Here is a 20,203-nt window from a genome sequence, read left to right as displayed (position 1 = left end):
GGGATTACAGGCACGCACCACCATGCCCAGCTAATGTTTTGTATTTTTAGTAGAGACGGGGTTTCACCATGTTGACCAGGATGGTCTCGATCTCTTCACCTCGTGATCCACCCGCCTCGGCCTCCCAAAGTGCTGAGATTACAGGCTTGAGCCACCGCACCCGGCGAAAATTTTAACTTTTTAATCATAAAAATTTTAGTTAATACAAAAGAAACCAGTTTACATTGAATTCCGGATGTACCCATTATGCTACTTCAACAGTTTTTTTCACCTCCCATCCTCCACTTATTTATATATTTTTGGCTCTAGAATTTTAAAGCATATTCCAGACATAAATAATTTCATTAAGAAACAATTAGGACTGATTTTTTTTTCTCCATAACATAACTAATAGTGCTTATAAGGTTTAAATTGTGGCCAGGCATGGTGGCTCACGCCTGTACTCCCACAGGTGGGTGGATCACCTTAGGCTAGGAGTTTGAGACCAGCCTGGTCAACATGGTGAAACCCCGTCTCTACCAAAAATACAAAAATTAGCTGGGCATAGTGGTGGGCGCCTGTAATCCCAGCCACTTGGGAGGCTGAGGCACAAGAATCACTTGAATCTGGGAGTCTTGCTCTGTCACCCAGGCTGGAGTACAATGGCTTGATATTGGCTCACTGCAGCCTCTGCCTCCCAGTTCCAGTGAACTTCTGACCCCAGGTGATCCACCCACCTCGGCCTCCAAAGTGCTGGGATTACAGATGTGAGCCACCACGCCTGACCTGTGATGGTTCATTTTTATATTTGCATTTAGCTTGTAATCTGTGGGGTGATGTCTTGTGAATATCCAATTCCCTAACTATCTTTTACTTAATAACATTCTTTTTTTTCCCTTTTTTTTCTGAGATGAAGTCTCACTTTGTTGCCCAGGCTTGGGTGTACCGGTGTGCAAGAGATTCTCCTGCCTCAGCCTTTTGAGTAGCTGGGACTGTAGGTACATGACACCATGCCTGGCTAATTTTTGTATTTTTAGTAGAGACAGGGTTTCACCTCAAACTCCTGACCTCAGGTGATCTGCCTGCCTTAGCCTCCCAAAGTGCTGGGATTACAGGCATGAACCACTGGGCCTGGCCTTAATGGCATTATGTTGGCAATGATCTTAGCCTAACCATTTCGTTAAAGAATGATGCCAAATGATTCCTAAATACAAAATGAATTATTTTGGGGGGTGGGAAACTCAGTATAAATTGCTGCTCCTGTGTCTAATTTAAAATTTGTCAATCTATTTTGATTTGATATTGCTGCTCTGTGTCTAATTTAAAATTTGTCAATCTATTTTGATTTCGGGTACCAGAGTAAATATTTGTAAGTTTATTGTTACCCGTATGATCAAAATCTTATGGTAAACACTTTTATTGAATTATTAATTCACCATAGTTTGAATTTCGGAAGGCCACTTGCACAGCGCTTGTAGATAAAGATTGATTGTAGTAGTCCATTACATTTGGTAATCTATTCCAATATTGGTAACATGACCAAAAATAAAAAAGCCCTGCCTGTTTTTAAATATAACAAATACATGTTGATGATACTGTATATAATTTAAAATTGTATTCTCTACTCCATAATGTCCTCTCTTGGCTAATATAAATTAACTGTATACCCATATGAATTCCCATTAAACTGGATTTTTATTTTTTATTATTATTTTTTTTTGAGACTGAGTCTCACTCTGTTGCCCAGGCTGGAGTGCAGTGGCACGATCTCAGCTTATTGCAACCTCCGGCTCCCAGGTTCAAGTGATTCTCATGCCTCAGCTACCCAAGTAGCTGCAATTACAGGTGTGCGCCACCGCTCCCAGCTAATTTTTGTATTTTTAATAGAGACAACGTTTTTCCATGTTGACCAGGCTGGTCTTGAGTGCCCGACCTCAAGTAATCGACCTGCCTTGGCTTCCCAAAGTCCCGGGATTCTCTAGCAATTGCGTCTGGTCCTAGATTTTATGAAGTCCTTCAGAGCAGGTATTGTTTTGATGATCATTTATGACCTTTCTCTTACACTTAATGATTAATCTGAAGAAAAACATATAGTATTTTCATTAAGAAATTAATTTTATTTACCATCTTTACCTTGCATATTTAAGTAGCTACTTTTATTAACCTTTTTTTATAGGAATGATATATATTTTCTGTAGATATTTAACTCAGAGCCACTTTCACTGGTTTGTCATTGGAGCAATTTATGGAAAGCAAATGTCCTGGGATCATACATATTCTGGTTGGATCACCAATGAATTTTATATCTTAAGGGAATAAATATTCAGTATTACTCAGTTTCCTCATTTGAGGATAATGAAAGTACCAAAATTTGTAAATTTTGTCAAGCACTTCTCTCTTTTTTAAATTATAGACTAGCATCTATATCAAGCACTTTTGAGATAGGTCATAAGCTGATGCAGTGAATACTTGATGCACCATGAGCTGGGATATGAGCTCTTTGAGGATAGAAACAGTAATAATAATAATAGCTAAAATTTATAGACCTGTACTCAGCACTTTACATATACTGTGGTTTTATATAATTTTCACAAGTTCTTTAAAGTTTAATTAGATATTAGCCTTTCATAAATAGTGTATGGAAGCTCAGAAAATTTATTTATTTAATTTTTTCCCCCACTGTCTCCAGTAATGGCTATAAGCAACAGAAAATTTAAATATAAAATAAGTAGTAAATCTAGGTTTCATATCTTTAGATAGTCTGATTTCAGAGCCCCAGCTCTCAACTACTATGCCAACTTTGTTAATTTTGGTTTTAAATCTCCTTCATCCAGAATTATACCTTGTGTTGTGAGACTACCAAATGAATGAACTGGATTTTGGAGGAATAGTATAGTTGAAGTAAGGAGGGATGAGGGAGACAGGCTTATTTGGGGTAGAAGGGTGGGCTGGTGTGAATAAGATTGTAGAGGCGGAAGGGTGTGTGGCATGTTTGGTGGTCATGTGAATAGAACCATTTGGCTGAGATTGATGCTTTTGTACAAAGTTGGAAGTTAGGATGGCCTGGCAGTTGAAAGTCTGCCACAGTGTGCCTACTTTTTGCCAGGATGAGGAGTTCAGACTATTTTGTGGGCAACGGCAAGACACAGCCCTTTACTGTTGAATTTTTTTTCTCTCAAAGCTGTCATTAGTTCATGAACATTATTTAAGGGGATATGCTTGATCTTTTCATATAGAAGTTTTAGGTTTTTATGTACTCAAATTAATTAATAATTCAATTTTTTGGCTTTTATTTCTCTTTCTCTCTCTCTCTCTTTTTTTTTTTTTTTTTTTAAATAGAGCTGTGGTCTTGCTGTATTGCCCAGGCTAATCTCAAACTCCTGGCTTCAAGCAGTCCTCATGCCTTGGCCTCCCAGTGTTGGGATTATAGGTGTGAGCCACCTCGCTTGGCTGTTCTGGCTTTTATTTCTTAGAAACGTTATTTCTACCTCTAGTTTTTAAAAAATATTTTCTTAAATAGCCTATTAATATTTTGTATGACATTATTGATTAAAATCTTTGCTCTATTTAGAATTTATTTGGACACAGAATTAGGAATCCAGATTAATTTTGTTCCAGTAATTAGTTTTTTTAACATCATTTATTGAATGGTCCTTTCATTCCACAAAGATGTAGAATGCTAACGTTTATCATACTAAAATCACGTGTGTAGTTGGGTCTGTTTTCAGATTTGCAGTTTTTTACATCTGCCTCTATAAGTTTGTTTCTGCTCAGCTAATACCCTCATTACTCTATCTTTAGAATAGATTTGATATGTATAGGGCAAAAATCCCCATATTCTTACTCAGGATTTTCCTGGCTTTTTGAAACTTATTGAAGTATAATTTACATAAAATAGATTTGCCCTTTTTAGGTATATAGTTTTATGAGTTTTGATGAATGTATACCGTTGGTAGCCACCAGTAGAGTAATGACATAGCAGATTTTTATCACCTCAGAAAGTTCCCTCTTGCTACTCATTGCTCTCCCGTCATCTCTAATCCAAGGGTGATCTGTTTTCTGTCTCAATAGTTTTGCCTTTTTCAGAATGTTGTATAAGTTGAATCATACACTAGCTTTTTCTGTCTAGCTTTTTTTACTTGTTATATTGCTTTTGAGATCCATGCTACAGTTGCATGAATTAGTTCATTTCTTTTTATTTCTGAGTAGTAATTCCTTTTGGGAAGATAGCTCAGTTTGTTGCTATAAGTTGGTGGGCATTTAGATTGTTTCTAGTATTTGAAGATTATAGGTAAGCCTGCCCTAAACATTCACATAGAAATCTTGGAGTGGGCTGGGCGTAGTGACTCACGCCTGTAATCTTAGCACTTTGGGAGGCTGAGGCAGGCAGATCACTTGAGGTCAGGAGTTTTGAGACCAGCCTGGCCATCATGGTGAAAAGTCATCTGTACTAAAAATAAAAAAATGAGTCGGGTGTGGTGGCCTGTGCCTGTAATCTCAGCTACTTTGGAGACTGAGGCATGAGAATCACTTGAACCTGGGAGGTGGAGGTTGCAGTGAGCTGAGATTGCACGACTGCACTCCAACCTGGGTAACAGAGTAAGACTGTGTCTCAAAAAAAAAAAAAAAAAATCTTGGAGTGGATATATGTTTTCGTTTTTTTTGGGTAAATACCTAGCAGTGGATGATGATGATGATGATGATGATTATTATTATTATTTGTGACAGAATCCTAGTCTGTTGCCCAGGCTGGAGTGTAGTGGTGTGATTTCGGCTAGGTGGTTCTTGTGCCTCAGCCTCCCAAGTAGCTGAGATTACAGGTGCCTGCCACCACACTCAGCTAATTTTTTTTGTACTTTTAGTTGAGATGGGGATCTCACCATGTGGGCCAGGATGGTCTCGAACTCCTGGCCTGCTGCAGCCTCTCAAAGTGCTAGAATTACAGGCATGAGATGCTGTGCCTGGCCCTAGCAGTGGACTTGTTGGGCCATTTGCTAATTGTATGTTTAAGTTCACAAGAAACTGCCAAATTGTTTTCCAAAGTGGCTGTATTTTTCATTTCTGCCAACTCTTTTTTTTTCCTTATTCAGAGCTCCCCTCAAGAAAGACTGCCAACTCTTGATATTGCCAGTTTAGAAATCTTCAGCCATTCTAGTAGATGCATAGTAGTATTTCATTATGGTTTTAATTTACATTACCTTAATGAATAGTGATGTTGAGCATCTTTTCATGTACTTATTTTCTATATGTATCTCTCTGGTGAGTTGTCTGTTCAAAGTGTCTATTATTGGGTTGTTTTCTTATTATCAAATTGTGAAAGTTATTTACATGTTGTGGGTACGAGTCCAGAGTGCAGTGATATGATCTCAGCTCACTGCAGCCTCTGCCTCCTGAGCTCAAGTGATTCTTCTGCCTCAGCCTCTTAAATAGCTGGGATTACAGGGGCCCACCACCATGCCCAGCTAATTTTTTTGGTTATTTTTAGTAGATGTGGGGTTTCACCATATTGGCCAGGCTGGTTTTTGAACTCTTGACCTCAAATGATTCCCCCACCTTGGCCTCCCAAAGTGCTGGGATTACAGGTGTAAGTCACTGCGCCAGGCTGCAAATGTTTTCTATCATTCTCTTTTTAGTCGAGATGGAGTCTCACCATCTTGGCCAGGATGGTCTTAAACTCCTGGCCTCAGTTCTGTCCTGACCCCATTCTCTGTGTCTTTTCATTCTCTTAATGTTGTCTTTCACAGTTTTTCTTTTTCTTTTTTTTAATTGAAAAAAAATTTTTTTTAACAAATGAGAAGTTCTTATGTTGCCCAGGCTGGCCTTGAACACATAACCTGGCTTCCTTAAGTGCCAGGACAACTGGCCAGAGCCACTGTGGCTCCCTGTCTTTCATAGTTTTTCACAGCAGAAATTTATAAATTAATGAAGCCCACTTTGTACATTAATTTTTTTTTTTTATGATTTGCATCTTTTTTTTCTTTTTCTTTCTTTTTTTTAAATTGAGACCGAGTTTTGCTCTTGTTGCCTGGGCTGGAGTGCAATGGTACTAACTCAGCTCACTGCAACCTCTGTCTACCAAGTTCAAGTTCTTCTGCTTCAGCCTCCTGAGTAGTTGGGATTACAGGCATGTGCCACCATGCCCAGCTAACTTTTGTACTTGTAGTAGAGGTGGGGTTTCACCATGTTGGTCAGGCTGGTCTTGAACCCTCGACGTTAGGTGATCCACCTGCCTCAGCCTCCCAAAGTGCTGGAATTACTGGCATGAGCTACCACACCCGGCCGCATCTTTTGTTTCTTAACTTAGAAAGCTTTGCCTAGCCACCTAACCATAGGTCACAGGATTTTCTCTTATGTTTTCTCTAGGCATTTTATGGTTTTAGGTTTATATTTAGGTCCATTTTGAAAACTTCTCTTTGTAAGATTTGGGTCAAGATTGCCAAGGTTCCCTTTCTCTTTTTTTTTGACACAGGCTCTGACTTTGTCACCCAGGCTGTGGAGTGTAGTGGTGTGATCATGGCTCACTACAGCCTTGAACACTTGGGCTCAAGTGATCCTCCCTCCTCAGCTGCCTGGCTCCTTTTATTTTTTTTTTTTCTACCCCCCTTTTTGATTAACTTGAGAATTACTTTGTAAAGTTCTTCTACCCCCTCAAATGCTATAGATATTTTCATTTAATTTATTGATTAAAGTAGGAGCAAATGTAGTCATGACAGAATTATCTTTGTACTTAAAAGCTGCATGTGCATCTTCATCTATTTTTTTTATTTTAGACAGTGTCTTGCTTTGTTGCCCAGGCTGGAGTATAGTGGTGTGATCTTGACTCACTGCAACTTACACCTCCTGGGTTCAAGTGATTCTCCTGCCTCAGCCTCCGGAGTAGCTGGGATTACAGATGCACGCCACCATGCCCAGATATTTTTTTGTATGTTTAGTAGAGACGGGGTTTTGCCATGTTGACCAGGCTGGTCTTGAACTCCTGACTTCAGGTGATCCACTTGCCTTGGCCTCCCAAAGTGCTGGGGTTACATGCACAAGCCACTGTGCCCGGCCCATCTATTCTTACATTCTTTTTTTTTTTTTTTTTTTTTAAAGGAGACAGGGTCTTCCTTTGTTGTCCAGGCTGGAGTGTGGTGGCATGATCATAGCTTATTGCAGTCTGGAACTCCTGGCCTTAAGCTATCTTCCTATCTTAGCCTCCTGAGTAGCTGGGACTGCAAGTGAGTGACACCACTCCCACCTGTTTTTTTTATTTAATTTTTTTGTAGAGATAGTCTTACTATGTCACCTGGCCTCAAGGAATCCTCTCTCCTTGGCCTCCCAAAGTGTTTGGATTACAGGTGTCAGCCACTGTGCCTGGCTATAGTCTTACTTTATATCGCCATAGAGATTTATTGGTATTTAATACAGATTTTAAGTTTTCTTCTGGTATTTTGTTCTGTTTGTATAATTGGGAGTTTTTTCCGGTATATTTCGGTGAGATTATTACTAGTATGTAAAAAAGATTTTGTTTTTTCTACATATAGTTGATAATTGGATATATAATTTTATAACAGTGAAAGGCTATACAATTGTAATCAAAGACAGAATGAATTATAGTAAAATACTTTGTGGTACTAAAAGGATTGTTTTTGTCTTTGAAATCTAAGATCTCTTTTAACAAAGGTAAACATTTTTGGAACTTAGATGCTGTGGCAAAGTGTTAAGAAAAATGGCAGAATCAGTAAATACCATCTCTGTGTCCAAGTAGCATAAGCAATGCAGCAGAATACTTAAAATATGTAGTGCAGTAAGTTAAATACCACAAATAGAAAGTTGTGGTGGTGGGAGTGAGGGCAGGCAGATGTTAATAAAGGCAGTTAAGAAGAGGAGAAGGGGCTGGGCTTTGTGGCTCACACCTGTAATCCAAGCACTTTGGGAGGCCGAGGCAGGTGGATCACCTAAGGTCAGGAGTTTGAGACCAGCCTGGCCAACATGGTGAAACTCTGTTTCTACTAAAAATACAAAAATTAGGTGGGCATGGTGGCATGTGCCTGTAGTCTCAGCTGCTCCTGAGGCTGAGATAGGAGAGTCGCTGGAACCCGGGAGTGGAGGCTGCAGTGAGCTGAGATCCATGCCATTGTACTCTACTCTGGGTAACAGAGTGGCACTCTGTCTCAGGAAAAAAACAAAAAGGGAGAAAGGATGTAGGAGGAGAAACTTTGAAAGGACAGTATGGTAGGATTTCAGCAAGGAGACAGAGATAAAGGAGTTGTAGGGAGAGAGAAATTATATGAAGTAACATTCATGGAAACTAGGTAGGAAAAGTGAGCTATACCTTGTCACAGAAGTTAAGGGAGGAAGTAATTTCAAGGCGTTTGATTCTGTTTATACCTCTGACATTGTATATTATTAAGCATTTTTTTTCTTATAGGCCTTCACTCCTTGATTTTAATATATCAGTGCATTTTGTTTTTATTTTGTTTTGTATTTTTTGAGACTGAGTCTCATTGTTGCCTAGGCTGGTGGGCTGTGGTGTAATCACGGCTTCAACTTCCTGGGCTCAGGTGATCCTCCCAACTCAGTCTCTCTACTAACTGGGACAACAGGCGTGTGACCACACCTGACTAATTTTTTGTATTTTTTATAGAGATGAGGCTTCATCACGTTACCCAGGCTGGTCTCAAACAACCAGGTTCAAGCAATCTGCCGACCTCAGCCTCTCAAAGTGCTAGGATAACAGGTGTGAGCCACTGTACCTGGCCCATCCGTGTATTTTGTAAGATAATTTTCTACTTTAACATTTTTCTAGAGTCAGTACATGTCTTGTATATACTTAAACAAGACAACTTTTTCATTATCTGTACTAAGACTTTGTGAAGGCTGAATTATCTCTTAATGCATAACAAACGGCCCTAAAATTTTCTGGTTTGAAACAACCACTGTTTTATTATATCAGATGGTTTTGTAGATTAGGAATTCTGGCAGGATTGGCTGGATAATTTCCTCTGCTTCACGCAGTGTTGCCTGGGGTTGCCCATTGGTGTTGTATTGGTGGCTGGTCTGGTTTGGAAGGTCCAAGATGACTTTACTCATGTGCCCGTTGCTATGTTAGGGATGGCTAGATAGGAGCCGAGTGAACCCTTCTATTTCTCCAAGTTGTTTCAGGGCTATTCCACATGGTCTGTTAATTAGGAAGTTGGATTTCTTAGGTGGCAGCTCGGGACTCCAAGAGTCTTGATACCCAGAGACATAGGTAGAAGAAACAGCAAGTCTTCTTATGACTTAGCCTTGGAAGTCTGAACTAGTTTCTCGCTGCACATATATTAGGGCACAGAATATATGTGTATTTTGGAAAATTTCATTTAGAGCACATTCTGATTGAATTAAGATCGATAAAGTATCTGTAGGTGAGTTATCTAATGATGTTAACTATACAAGTTTCTTCAAATTTAGAATTTTAATTGGTTGTGTGAAAAAGCATAACTAAGAGTATATGACAAATATAACAAGAGTATGGTTCCCATAGTTATATATGCCCACACATATTATCATTAAGAACTGTGAACATGATTTGCCATTGGCATTACAGAGTATAAATTATAATAAATAATGTAATTGTATAATGTGGACTTAGAGGAAAACCTGAACTAAAATTTTTCACAGGCCACTTTATCATGTTATGCCTGGCTTGGTTTTTATGTATATATGTATTTAAAAATATTTTTTTCTGTAAAAAGAAGGTCTTACTCTGTTGCTCAGGTTGGAGTGCAGTAGTGTGATCACGGCTCACTGCAGCCTCAAACTCCTGGACCCAAGTGATCCTTCTGCCTCAGCTTTCTGAGTAGCCATTACTGTAGGTGTACACCACTATGCCTGGCTAGTTACTATGTTTTCTGTAAAGAAAGGGTCTCACCATGTTGCCCAGGCTGGTCTCTAACTGCTGGTCTTAAGCCATCCTCCCACCTTGTCCTCCAAAGTGCTGGGTTTGTGGGTATGAGCCACTGTGCCCAGCTGTATGTGTCTTTTTTATTTTCCCCTTACTCTTTGTGTGTTCTTGTGACTATTGTTATGTAGTATTTTTGTCACTCTCTGTGACTGGGTGCTTTTATAATAAAATTATATTTGTATTTCAAAATAGCTATATTTGTTAAGTGCTTAAAATTAGGTATTGAGCATAGTGTTGGAAATAATACATATGTTGCCATGTTATAAAAATTGTAAAAGACAAGTGCTATTATCTATACAGATGAGAATACTGAGGCACAACACAGTTAAGTAACTTGCTTTGTGTCACTAGGTCAGTTATTGGCAGAGCTAGAATTTGAGCTTAATGTGTATAATTTCAGAGCCTGAATTATTTCCATTATATTACAATACATTTAGGGTGTCTTTTTGGAGACAGAGTCTGAATCTGTCACCCAGGCTGCAGTGCAGTGGCATGATCCCAGCTCACCATGACGTCTCCTTCCTGGGTTTAAGTGATTCTCATCCCTCAGCCTCCCAAGTAGCTGGAATTACAGTCATGGGCCACCATGCCTGGCTACATTTTGTATTTTTAGTAGAGATGGGGTTTCACTGTTTTGGTCAAGTGACCTCAAGTGATCTGTCCCCGTTGGCCTCCCAAAGTGCTGGGATTATAGGCGTGTGCCACCACAGCTGGCCCGTTTAGGATTTTTTAATCACAGCTGTCTTAAAGTGTCCTATTAATACTTTCAAAATTCTGTTTCCTGGTTTTGTTTTGTTTTGTTTTGGTCTGTAATATGTCAGCCCGAATACCTGCCTTTCCCTGAATAGTAAGAGATGAGTATTCTACAATTTGAATTTTTTCATAATGTCTTCAGACAGAAACATTTTTTGTATTACTGTATAAAACACAGGATAGTGTTTCTGTATGAGTCATTATACTAAATTTTTCTCTTTTTTTTGGAGACAAAATTTCGCTCTTGTTGGCCAGGCTGGAGTGCAGTGGTGTGACCAGATTTTGGCTCACTGCAACCTCCGCCTCCCTGGTTCAAGCAGTTCTCCTGCCTCAGCCTCCCGAGTAGCTGGTATCCAGGCATGCGCCACCACACCTGGCTAATTGTGTGTTTTTAGTAGAGATAGAGTTTTACCATGTTGCCCAGGCTGGTCTGGAACTCTGGACCTCAGGTGATCTGCCCGCCTTGGCCTCCCAAAATACTGGGATTACAGGAGTGAGCCACTGCACCCGGCCAAATTTTTCTCTTTATAAGAAAATAGAAACATAGAATCACAGAATATTAGAAAAGGAGGGGTCTTCAAAGATCGGTTAGTACAAACCCTTGATTTTATAAGTACAAGCAACGGAAGCGCCACAGTTCTTCCTCAGTTTAGCAGTTCTCGAGTCCTGTGTTTTTAGTTGACTGGATCTCTGCAAGTCTTTCTAATCTCTGGATTCTTAACATGTATCAGTTTTTAACAGTTAAAAGTTGATGCAAAAAAAAAAAAATGGCAAAAACCGCAATTACTTTTGCACCAACCTAATAGGTAGGCTAGTACCATTCATCCTGGTAGCAATTTCCATCAATATGAGTGGGCAGACCACTCTAGAGGAGGAGGAGTCAGGTGCTTTAATAAATGCTGTCTTTCTGAAGCCTGTTAAATCTCAGAAGGGTTTTCTTCTTTTCCTTTTAAGTTTCTAGAACCCATTTCTACATTTCTTACCCTACTATATATTTGCTGGGGAAGACTGGGTGCAGAAAAAAAGCCACAACTAGTGTTTATGTGTGCAGGTTATAAGGAACTATCTCCTATGAGCTAAATACCATAAAATATTTGTGGTACAAAGAATTCTCATTATGTTTATTGATTTTCATTTCTAAGCTTGGTATAAGAAGTTTTAACTAGAAACTAGGAGACCTGATTAGGAGTCGTCCTACTTTTGCCACTTATTCAGTCTCTGTCTCTGGAAAATCATTTAAATTTTCGGAGCTTCATCTTTTTTCCTCTGTCACATGAGGGGTTTTCCTCTGTAAAGTGAGATCTCTTAAGTTGTTTTCCATGAAAAAAAAACAAGTTTCATGGAAACTTCTCTGACAGCTGCCCCACTCAAGCACTATGTTGCCCATTCTTGTCATACCTCCACCATATCCTATTTATTCCTAGAATCTTATAAGGGCATTTACTTTCTTATATTACATCATTTTGTAATGATGAGATTTCTATCATTTGTCCTTCTCTGCTGCTTTCTTTCTTACGTGGATTTAACAAACATTTATTGCCTGCTTTGTGCTTGGGCGGGGGTGGAAGAAGGGGAGATACAAAGAGGAGAGCTTTATATTTCTTTCCTTTAGGGAATTTTTAATTTAATTGGAGAGATAATTAGCTGCAATGTAAAAGACACTGCTGATTGTTGGTCATTTTTGTCCTGCATATTGCTTTTTTATTTGTCTTCTGTGATTGCCTTTAAATGCTTATCATTGGTTATTTATTTATTTATTTATTTGAGACGGAGTTTCACTCTTGTTACCCAGGCTGGAGTGCAATGGCGCGATCTCGGCTCACCACAACCTCCGCCTCCTGGGTTACAGCAATTCTCTGCCTCAGCCTCCTGAGTAGCTGGGATTACAGGCATGCGCCACCATGCCCAGCTAATGTTTTGTATTTTTAGTAGAGACGGGGTTTCACCATGTTGACCAGGATGGTCTCGATCTCTTGACCTCGTGATCCACCCGCCTCAGCCTCCCAAAGTGCTGGGATTACAGGCTTGAGCCACCGCGCCCGGCTGGTAATTTATTTTTTATTTTAATCTTTTGCCCCTGGAGACTTCATTCACATTGAGCATCACTTATATCAGAGCACCATTCTAGGTTCTACAGAAGGTAGCAAAGAAGAATAGGATATGATAATTGCAAAGGAGCTTAGAAACCAGGAGGGCAGACAGAGCAGTTATAGAAAGAATCAGAATTCAAATTATGAAAAAGGGAGGAGGAGGGTATGATCATTTCTGGTTGTGGGCATCAAGGAGTGCTTAATGGAAGAAGCTAACTTTCAGCTAGATCTTGCAGGATGTGTAGGATTTTGGCATGTGGAATTGGAATGGGCAACGGCATTTTACTTAAGTGATATTAGTAAAAATATTGGAGTAAGACATTTGAGTAATGATGAATCAAGTAATCTGGAATCTTGTTATATATGTAGGTAAATAGTTGGAGAAAAGGCTAAAAGAAGGTGAGTCTTGACTGTGAAGATTCTTGAATGACATATTGTGGGAGTTTTCTGTTTTTAGATAGGCAGAGGCAAGCTGGGTTTGTTTGTTCATTTGCTTTAAGCAGAAGAAAGTGACATGGTAAACAGTACATTTAAGGAATCCTTTTGGTCACTGTGCTTACTGGGTTGGTGGAAAGGAAAGAAACTGTAGATATAGAAGCCCTTTATTTCAAAAGCGAGTGAGTATCCACTAGGTGGTGACTGTGGAAAGGGGAAAAAAGGATGGAAATGTTTTAACAGAAGGATGAACTAAACTGGTCAAGTGATTTACTGTCAGGGGAAAATTGAAGAAGGATGTAGTATTAATGTTACTGAAAATTTTTTGTATTTGGATGTTGGATGAGGATGTGCCATTAAAATAGAGAATTGGAAGGAGAACTTGAACCTTTTTTATATTAGAAAAATGATATTTTGATGTTAAATATATCTGGTGGAGATGAAGGCGTGGACTTTGGTAGCGGTGTTGGGTTGGGAGATTAATTTGGAGATTAGTTTGCCACAAGGTTATAGTTTACGTCATGGGAGTGCATTTTTAGAGGCAGTATAGAGAAGAGAGAATGCCTAGGCAAGATCCTAGGTAAATGTGTGGGTTTGGATGGTAGGATTATAAGAATGAGAGAGTAGTCAGGTAGGATAGTACAGTTTGACACTTAGGAAGAAATTTTGAGGAGGAATCAGTACTGTTATGTTGCAATGAGGTCCACAGAAAAAGGGCTGAGAAGCCACTGGACTTGTTAGTCTTGATTAGCTGTGTTAGGGAGGTGGTATGATAAATCACTTCTTTCCCATTTACTATTTATGAAGTCTTTTCTCTTTTTACTGTATTCTTCATCTCTTTCATTTTTTATTTTTCTGTTTATATTCTAATATTTTGATTAGAACATAATCCTGCTCCTGCTTGTTCTTTCATCTGTTTCTAGCCATACATTATTCCTGGCAGGATGTAGGAGAGGGAAGTCAGGGATGTTATTGTTGTTGCTCAGTTTAATTGATTTCATAGACTGCATTATTGTGGTGTGAATTATGGCTTATATTCAGGGCAGGCAAAACTGTGATAGCATGAAGCCTATTTGATGTTTGTGCAACAAGAATATATTGTGACTGAAAGTTGTAGTATGAAATTCTAACATTTCTTTTTTTTTTTTTTTTGAGATTAAGTCTCAATCTGTCACCAGGCTGAAGTGCAGTGGTACAATCTCGGCTCACTGCAACCTCTGACTCCCTGGTTCAAGTGATTATCCTGCCTCAGCCTCCCAAATAGCTGGAACTACAGGCAAGCGCCACCACACCCAACTAATTTTTGTATTTTAGTAGAGAGGAGATTTCACCATTTTGGCCAGGATGGTCTTGATCTCCTGACCTTGTGATCTGCCTGCCTTTGCCTCCCAAAGTGCTGGGATTACAGGTATGAGTCACCATGCCCGGCTTTTTTTTCTTCTTCTTCTTTTTTTTTTTAAGATGGAATTTTGCTTTGTTGCCCAGGCTGGAGTACAGTGGTGCGATCTCTGCTCACTGCAACCTCCGCCTTGGGTTCAATCAGTTCTTGTGTCTCAGCCCCCCGAGTAGCTGGGATTACAGGCATGCGCCACCACACCTGGCTAATTTTGTATTTTTAGTAGAGATGGGGTTCTATTGTGTTGGCCAGGCTGGTCTCAAACTCCTGACCTCAAGTGATCTGTGTGCCTTGGCCTCCCAACGTGCTGGGATTACAGGCATGAGCCACTGTACCTGGCCAACATTTCTTAAGAACTTCCAGTGTGGAATTTTATGACACTAATTTTTTAAAAAATTAATGCACCTATATAAAGAACTTCCTATACATCAAAATCTGTGGTTTGATGGGTAAAAGTATGGCTTCCTTTTCTTTAAAACTGTTAAACCTAATAAATATGTATGTGGGTATGCATGTTCAGAATACATATATAATTGTTTATTTTTTCATTCTTATTTTAATTTTTTGAGATAGGCTCTTGCTCCTAGCCTGGACAGGAGTGCAGTGGCATGATCACAGCTTACTGCAGCCGTGACCTTCTGGATTTAAGCGATCCTCCCACCTCAGCCTCCCAACTAGCTGGGACTGCAGGCATGTACCATCATGCCCAGCTAATTAAAAAAAATTTTTTTGGCCTGGCGTGGTGGCTTACGCCTGTGATCCTAGCACTTTGGGAGACTGAGGCAGGTGGATCATGAGGTCAGGAGTCATGACCAGCCTGGCCAGCACGGTGAAACCCCATCTCTACTAAAAATAAAAAAAATAGCTAAGTGTGGTGGGTGGTTCAAGCCTGTAGTCCCAGCTACTCAGGAGGCTGAGGCAGGAGAATTGCTTGAACTCTGGAGGTGGAGGTTGCACTGAACCAAAATCCGGCTACTGCACCCCAGCCTGGTGACAGAGTGAGACTCTGTCTCAAAAAAAAATAATTTTTTTTTTTTTTTTTTTTTTAATTGGAACAGAGTCTGTGTTGCCCAGGCTGGTCTTGAATTCCTGGGCTCAAGCTGTCCTCCCACCTTGGCCTCCCAAAGTGCTAGGATTACAGGCATGAATCTCTGTGCCAGCCTGTGATTATTTCTAATATTCTCCCTTTTTTTCTTATTGGTTATAACATAACATTGAGATAATGTATATCAAGTGAAGTAGAATAGCACTCCAACAGTTTTAATGGAGGGAGACCTTTGGAAACATTTATTTATTTACTTATTTGTTTAGAGTTGGGAGTTTCACTCTTGTTGCCCGGCCTAGAGTGCAATGGCCTGATCTTGGCTCATTGCAACTTCTGCCTTCCGGGTTCAAGTGATTCTCCTGCCTCAGCCTCCCAGGTAGCTGGGATTACAGATGTGCGCCACCACGCCCAGCTAATTTTTGTAGTTTTAGTAGAGATAGAGTTTCACCATTTTGGCCAGGCTCCTCTCGAACTCCTGACCTCAGATGATGCGCCCACCTTGGCCTCCAAAAGTGCTGGGATTACAGGCGTGAGCCATTGAGCCCGGCCGTGGGTAAGCCCTTTTTAGTATTTATTCTTTCAGATCTTTTTCTGTGCATTTACATATATACATATGTAAACACACTCACAGAAGATATTATATAGTTTCTTTATTTATTTATTGAGATGGAGTTTCGCTTCTGTTGCCCAGGCTGCAGTGTGGTGGCATGCTCTTGGCTCACCACAACCTCTGCCTCCTGGGTGCAAGCGATTCTCCTGCCTTGGTCTCCTAAGTAGCTGGGATTATAGGCATGTGCCACCACATCCAGCTATTTTTATATTTTTAGTAGAGATGGGGTTTCTCCATGTTAGACAGGCTGGTATTGAACTCTTGACCTTAGGTGATTCGCCTCCCCTAGGCCTCCCAAAGTGCTGGGATTACAGGTGTGAGCCACTGTGCCTGGCCATGATTATATAGTTTATTTTTAAAAGCCTAAATATGCTATATATATGTTTATTTCTGTAATCTGCTTTTTTTTTTTTTTTAAGTTAACAGTGTGTCTTGGAGCTCCTCTGTTATATATTGTTAAACTTTTATCTGTATTTCTTTTAATTAAGTTTTGCCTTTATAAGTTTTTTAGTAAGCATTTTATTTTAGTTGTAGATTTACAGAAAAGTTGCAAAGGTAGTACAGAATTCCCATAAACCATTATTTATGTCTTACATTTATTATGTTTATCATAGTTAATGAACCAGTAGTGATGCATTGTTATTAACTAAAGTTCATACTTTATTCAGAATTTCCTTAGTATTTTGTCTTATATCCTTTTTCTGTTCGAGGATTTCATCCAGTATACTATATTATATTAAATCACTGTGTCTCCATACACTCCTTTCGGCTGTGACAGTATTCAGACTTCCATTGCTTTTGATGACCTTTATTGTTTGAGGAGTACCAGTTAGGTATTTTGTGGAATGTTTCCCAATTGGGATTTGTCTGATGTTGTTCTCATGATTAGACTGGAGTTTAGGGTTTGGGGGAGGAAGACAATAATTGTAAATTTTAAAATAAAATGTAAAAGTATTGAAAAATTTATAATAAGATATGTCCCTAGCTTTCCCTATCCATGTTCCTCAGCTCGTTTAGCATCCCATCTGCTTTTAATTCCAAATTTCTGAATAAAATGCTCATACTACTTTTTAAAATTAGTTTTAGACATACAGTGCATTCTTGTTATGTTATATGAGAATTACCACTTTTATTATTTATTTATATTTTTAGTGTTGTATTTCAAGACAGACTCGCTTTGTCACCCAGGTTGGAGTGCAAGTGACTCAGTCATGCCTCAGTGCAGCCTTGATGTCCTGGGCTTAAGTGATCCTCCTGCTGCAGCTTACTGAGTAGCAGGTACTACAGGCCTGTGCCACCACGCTCAGCTAACTAAAAACCAATTTCTTTTTCTGTAGAGACAAGGCCTCACTTTCTTCCCCAGGCTGATCTTGTCCTCCTAGCATCAAGTGAACCTCCTGCCTTAGCCTCCCAGAGTGTTGGGATTACACGCGTAAGCCACTGTACCTAGCCAGAATAACTACTTTTATAACCTAGCTTCTTTCCCTTTTTAATAATTCCACATACCTTAGTTATAACAATAATCAGCGGTTATAATGATTCTGCAAATGCTGCTTAATGCAGATCAGAGAGAGATCCTTTTTGTATGGCTTTCTTCATTTTTTTTGTGAAGATTGCCTCTCTTTCATTTACATTATATATCTGTTGCTTCATTTTCTCCTCTGTTCTCTGTGTTCTGTGATAAGAGATAATTTGCCAGGTCCCCCTTTGTTTCTAGACGTCTTGTTTTTAAGAGCTCCATTCTTGTACTTCAGCCTGAACTACTTATCCTATGAGCCATCTGCACAGTGTTTATTCTAGTACATTTTCTTCTGCTCTTTTATGCTGGGTCCCCGATCTCACATTGTCTTCCTTTGTTTACTGCTCCTTAATTTACTTGAGCACAACCTCAAGTAACTTCCTGTGACAGCAAGCATGTGTGGTAATTTTTTCTTTGAATTTTTGCTTGTCTGAATATGCCGCCCCTCATACTTGATTGATAGTTTGGCAGATTATAAAATTGTAGGTTAAAAATGATTTTCACTCGCAATTTTGAAGGCACTGCTGTATTGCTTTCTAGCATCTATGTACTGTTATTGTTGAAGAGTTCATTTCCATAGTTAACTGATCTTTTATGTGATCTGTTTATTTTTTACTTTCCTCTCGATGGTTTTATGATCTTTTATCTCCAGTGTACTGGAATTTCATAATTGTGTGTGTAAGTGTGTGTGTGAGGAGGGGACCACGGTGGTGGATTCCATTCTTTGTACTCATCCTTTATGAAATCTTTCATCTGGAGACTGATCTTCTTTTGGGAAAATTTATTGTATTATTTATTTGATATTTTTCTTTCCTATGCAATTCTGAACCTTTTCCCCGCTGAAATTTCTGTTAATTTGATATTGGATCTCCTGAATAGATCCTTTTAGGTCATCTTATTTTGCTGCTGTTTTCTACTTTTTGCCTTGTTCAGTTTTTTGGGAGATTATTTCGATTTTATATTCTAACCTTTTAAGTTTTTCAGTTTTACTATTGTATTTTTAATTTTCCAGATCTCCTTTCTAAATATAATTCAGTTTAAGTGTTTTAGGGAAGTACAGCCAGCTTGTTTTTAGATACATCCTTTGCCTTACCTGGTGTGCCTGAGTCTTGAAGCCTATTTGGTTTCTTCAAAAATGATAGTTCAGTGTTTTCCTTAAGGGATGAGAGTGAAATAATCTCTCAACTATTTGGTGTGGGAGGATTGGGAAGTTTGACTTTCCTTTTTATAAACTTTTAATCAGTTTTCCTTGTTTTAAGATAGCTGTATGTGTATATATATGTGCAAACACATATATGCATGTATGTATATGTGCACGTGTATATACACATGTATTCACACACATGTATATATTATAGTTTTGGGATCCTTTTATAGATTTTTGACTCTTACTTTAAACATGATTATTAATGGCTTCATAGTTTTTCATTGTATGAGTATACCCAACTTTATTTAATCAATTCTTCATAATTAAAATTTAAGTTATTGGCCAGTTCTGATGGCTCACATCTGTAATTTCAGCTCTTTGGGAGGCTGAAGTGGTCAGGGTTCGAGACCAGTCTGGGCAACATGGTGAAACCTCATCTCTTCAAAAAATATAAAAAACTAGCCTGGCGTGGTGGCATGTGCCTGTGGTTCTAAATACTTGGGAAACGGAGGTGGGAGGATCACTTGAGTTGGGCAAGTCAAGACTGTAGTGAGCCATGTTTGCGCCATTGTATTCTAGCCTGGGTGACAGAGTGAGACCCTGTCTCAAAAAAATTTTTTTAAGTTAATTATAGTTACTTACTATTGTAAAGGGGGGTGAGGACCTTTGTATAGCTAGCCGTACAGTTGGCTCTCTGCATCTCTGGGTTCTGTATCTGTGTATTCAACCAACCATCAATCAAAGTATTTGGAAAAAAGCAACAAAAAATAACAATACAACATTAAAAATGATACAAATTAAACAACACAGTCTAACGACTATTTACATAGCGTTTAAATTATATTAGGCATTATAAGTAATCTAGAGATGATTTAATGTGTATGGGAGAATGTGCATAGGTTATATATGCAAATACTATGTAATTTTATATAAGCAACTTGAGCATCCACAAGTTTTGGTATGTGGATTTAGGTATTTATGGGGGTTCTGGGAACTAATCCCCCATGGATGATGGACAACAGTATTTGTACGGGTTTGCTTCCTTTTTATTAAATTCTAGCTGTGGAATTATGGAATCAAAGGATTGGTCAGTTTTAAAGCTTGTTCTACATATTGTTAAATTGCCCTCCAATAAGACTGTCAGTTTACACTTAGAGGTGTTTAAATGGTTTGCTACTGTTGTGATTTGTATCTCTTTGAATACTGGTAAGATTGAACTTGTTTCCATGTTTGTTTAATGTTAACATTATTTGAAACTTGCTGTTTTATGTCCTTTGTTTCTTTTTCTGTTTTGCTATTTTTAA

At 38.9% G+C, this 20,203-nt stretch overlaps 1 protein-coding gene across 1 annotated transcript in view; it reads left to right on the top strand.

Moving 5' to 3' along the window:
* Nucleotides 1–20,203, top strand: part of RSBN1L (round spermatid basic protein 1 like) — an 82,476-nt gene that overhangs the window by 8,493 nt on the left and 53,780 nt on the right. The window lies entirely within an intron of this gene.

This window comes from Cebus imitator, unplaced genomic scaffold, assembly GCF_001604975.1.
Source record: "Cebus imitator isolate Cc_AM_T3 unplaced genomic scaffold, Cebus_imitator-1.0 Scaffold26, whole genome shotgun sequence".
Classification (NCBI taxonomy): Eukaryota; Metazoa; Chordata; class Mammalia; order Primates; family Cebidae; genus Cebus; species Cebus imitator.
The sequence above is the reverse complement of the archived record's forward strand: the minus strand, read 5'-3'. Positions and strand labels throughout refer to the sequence as shown.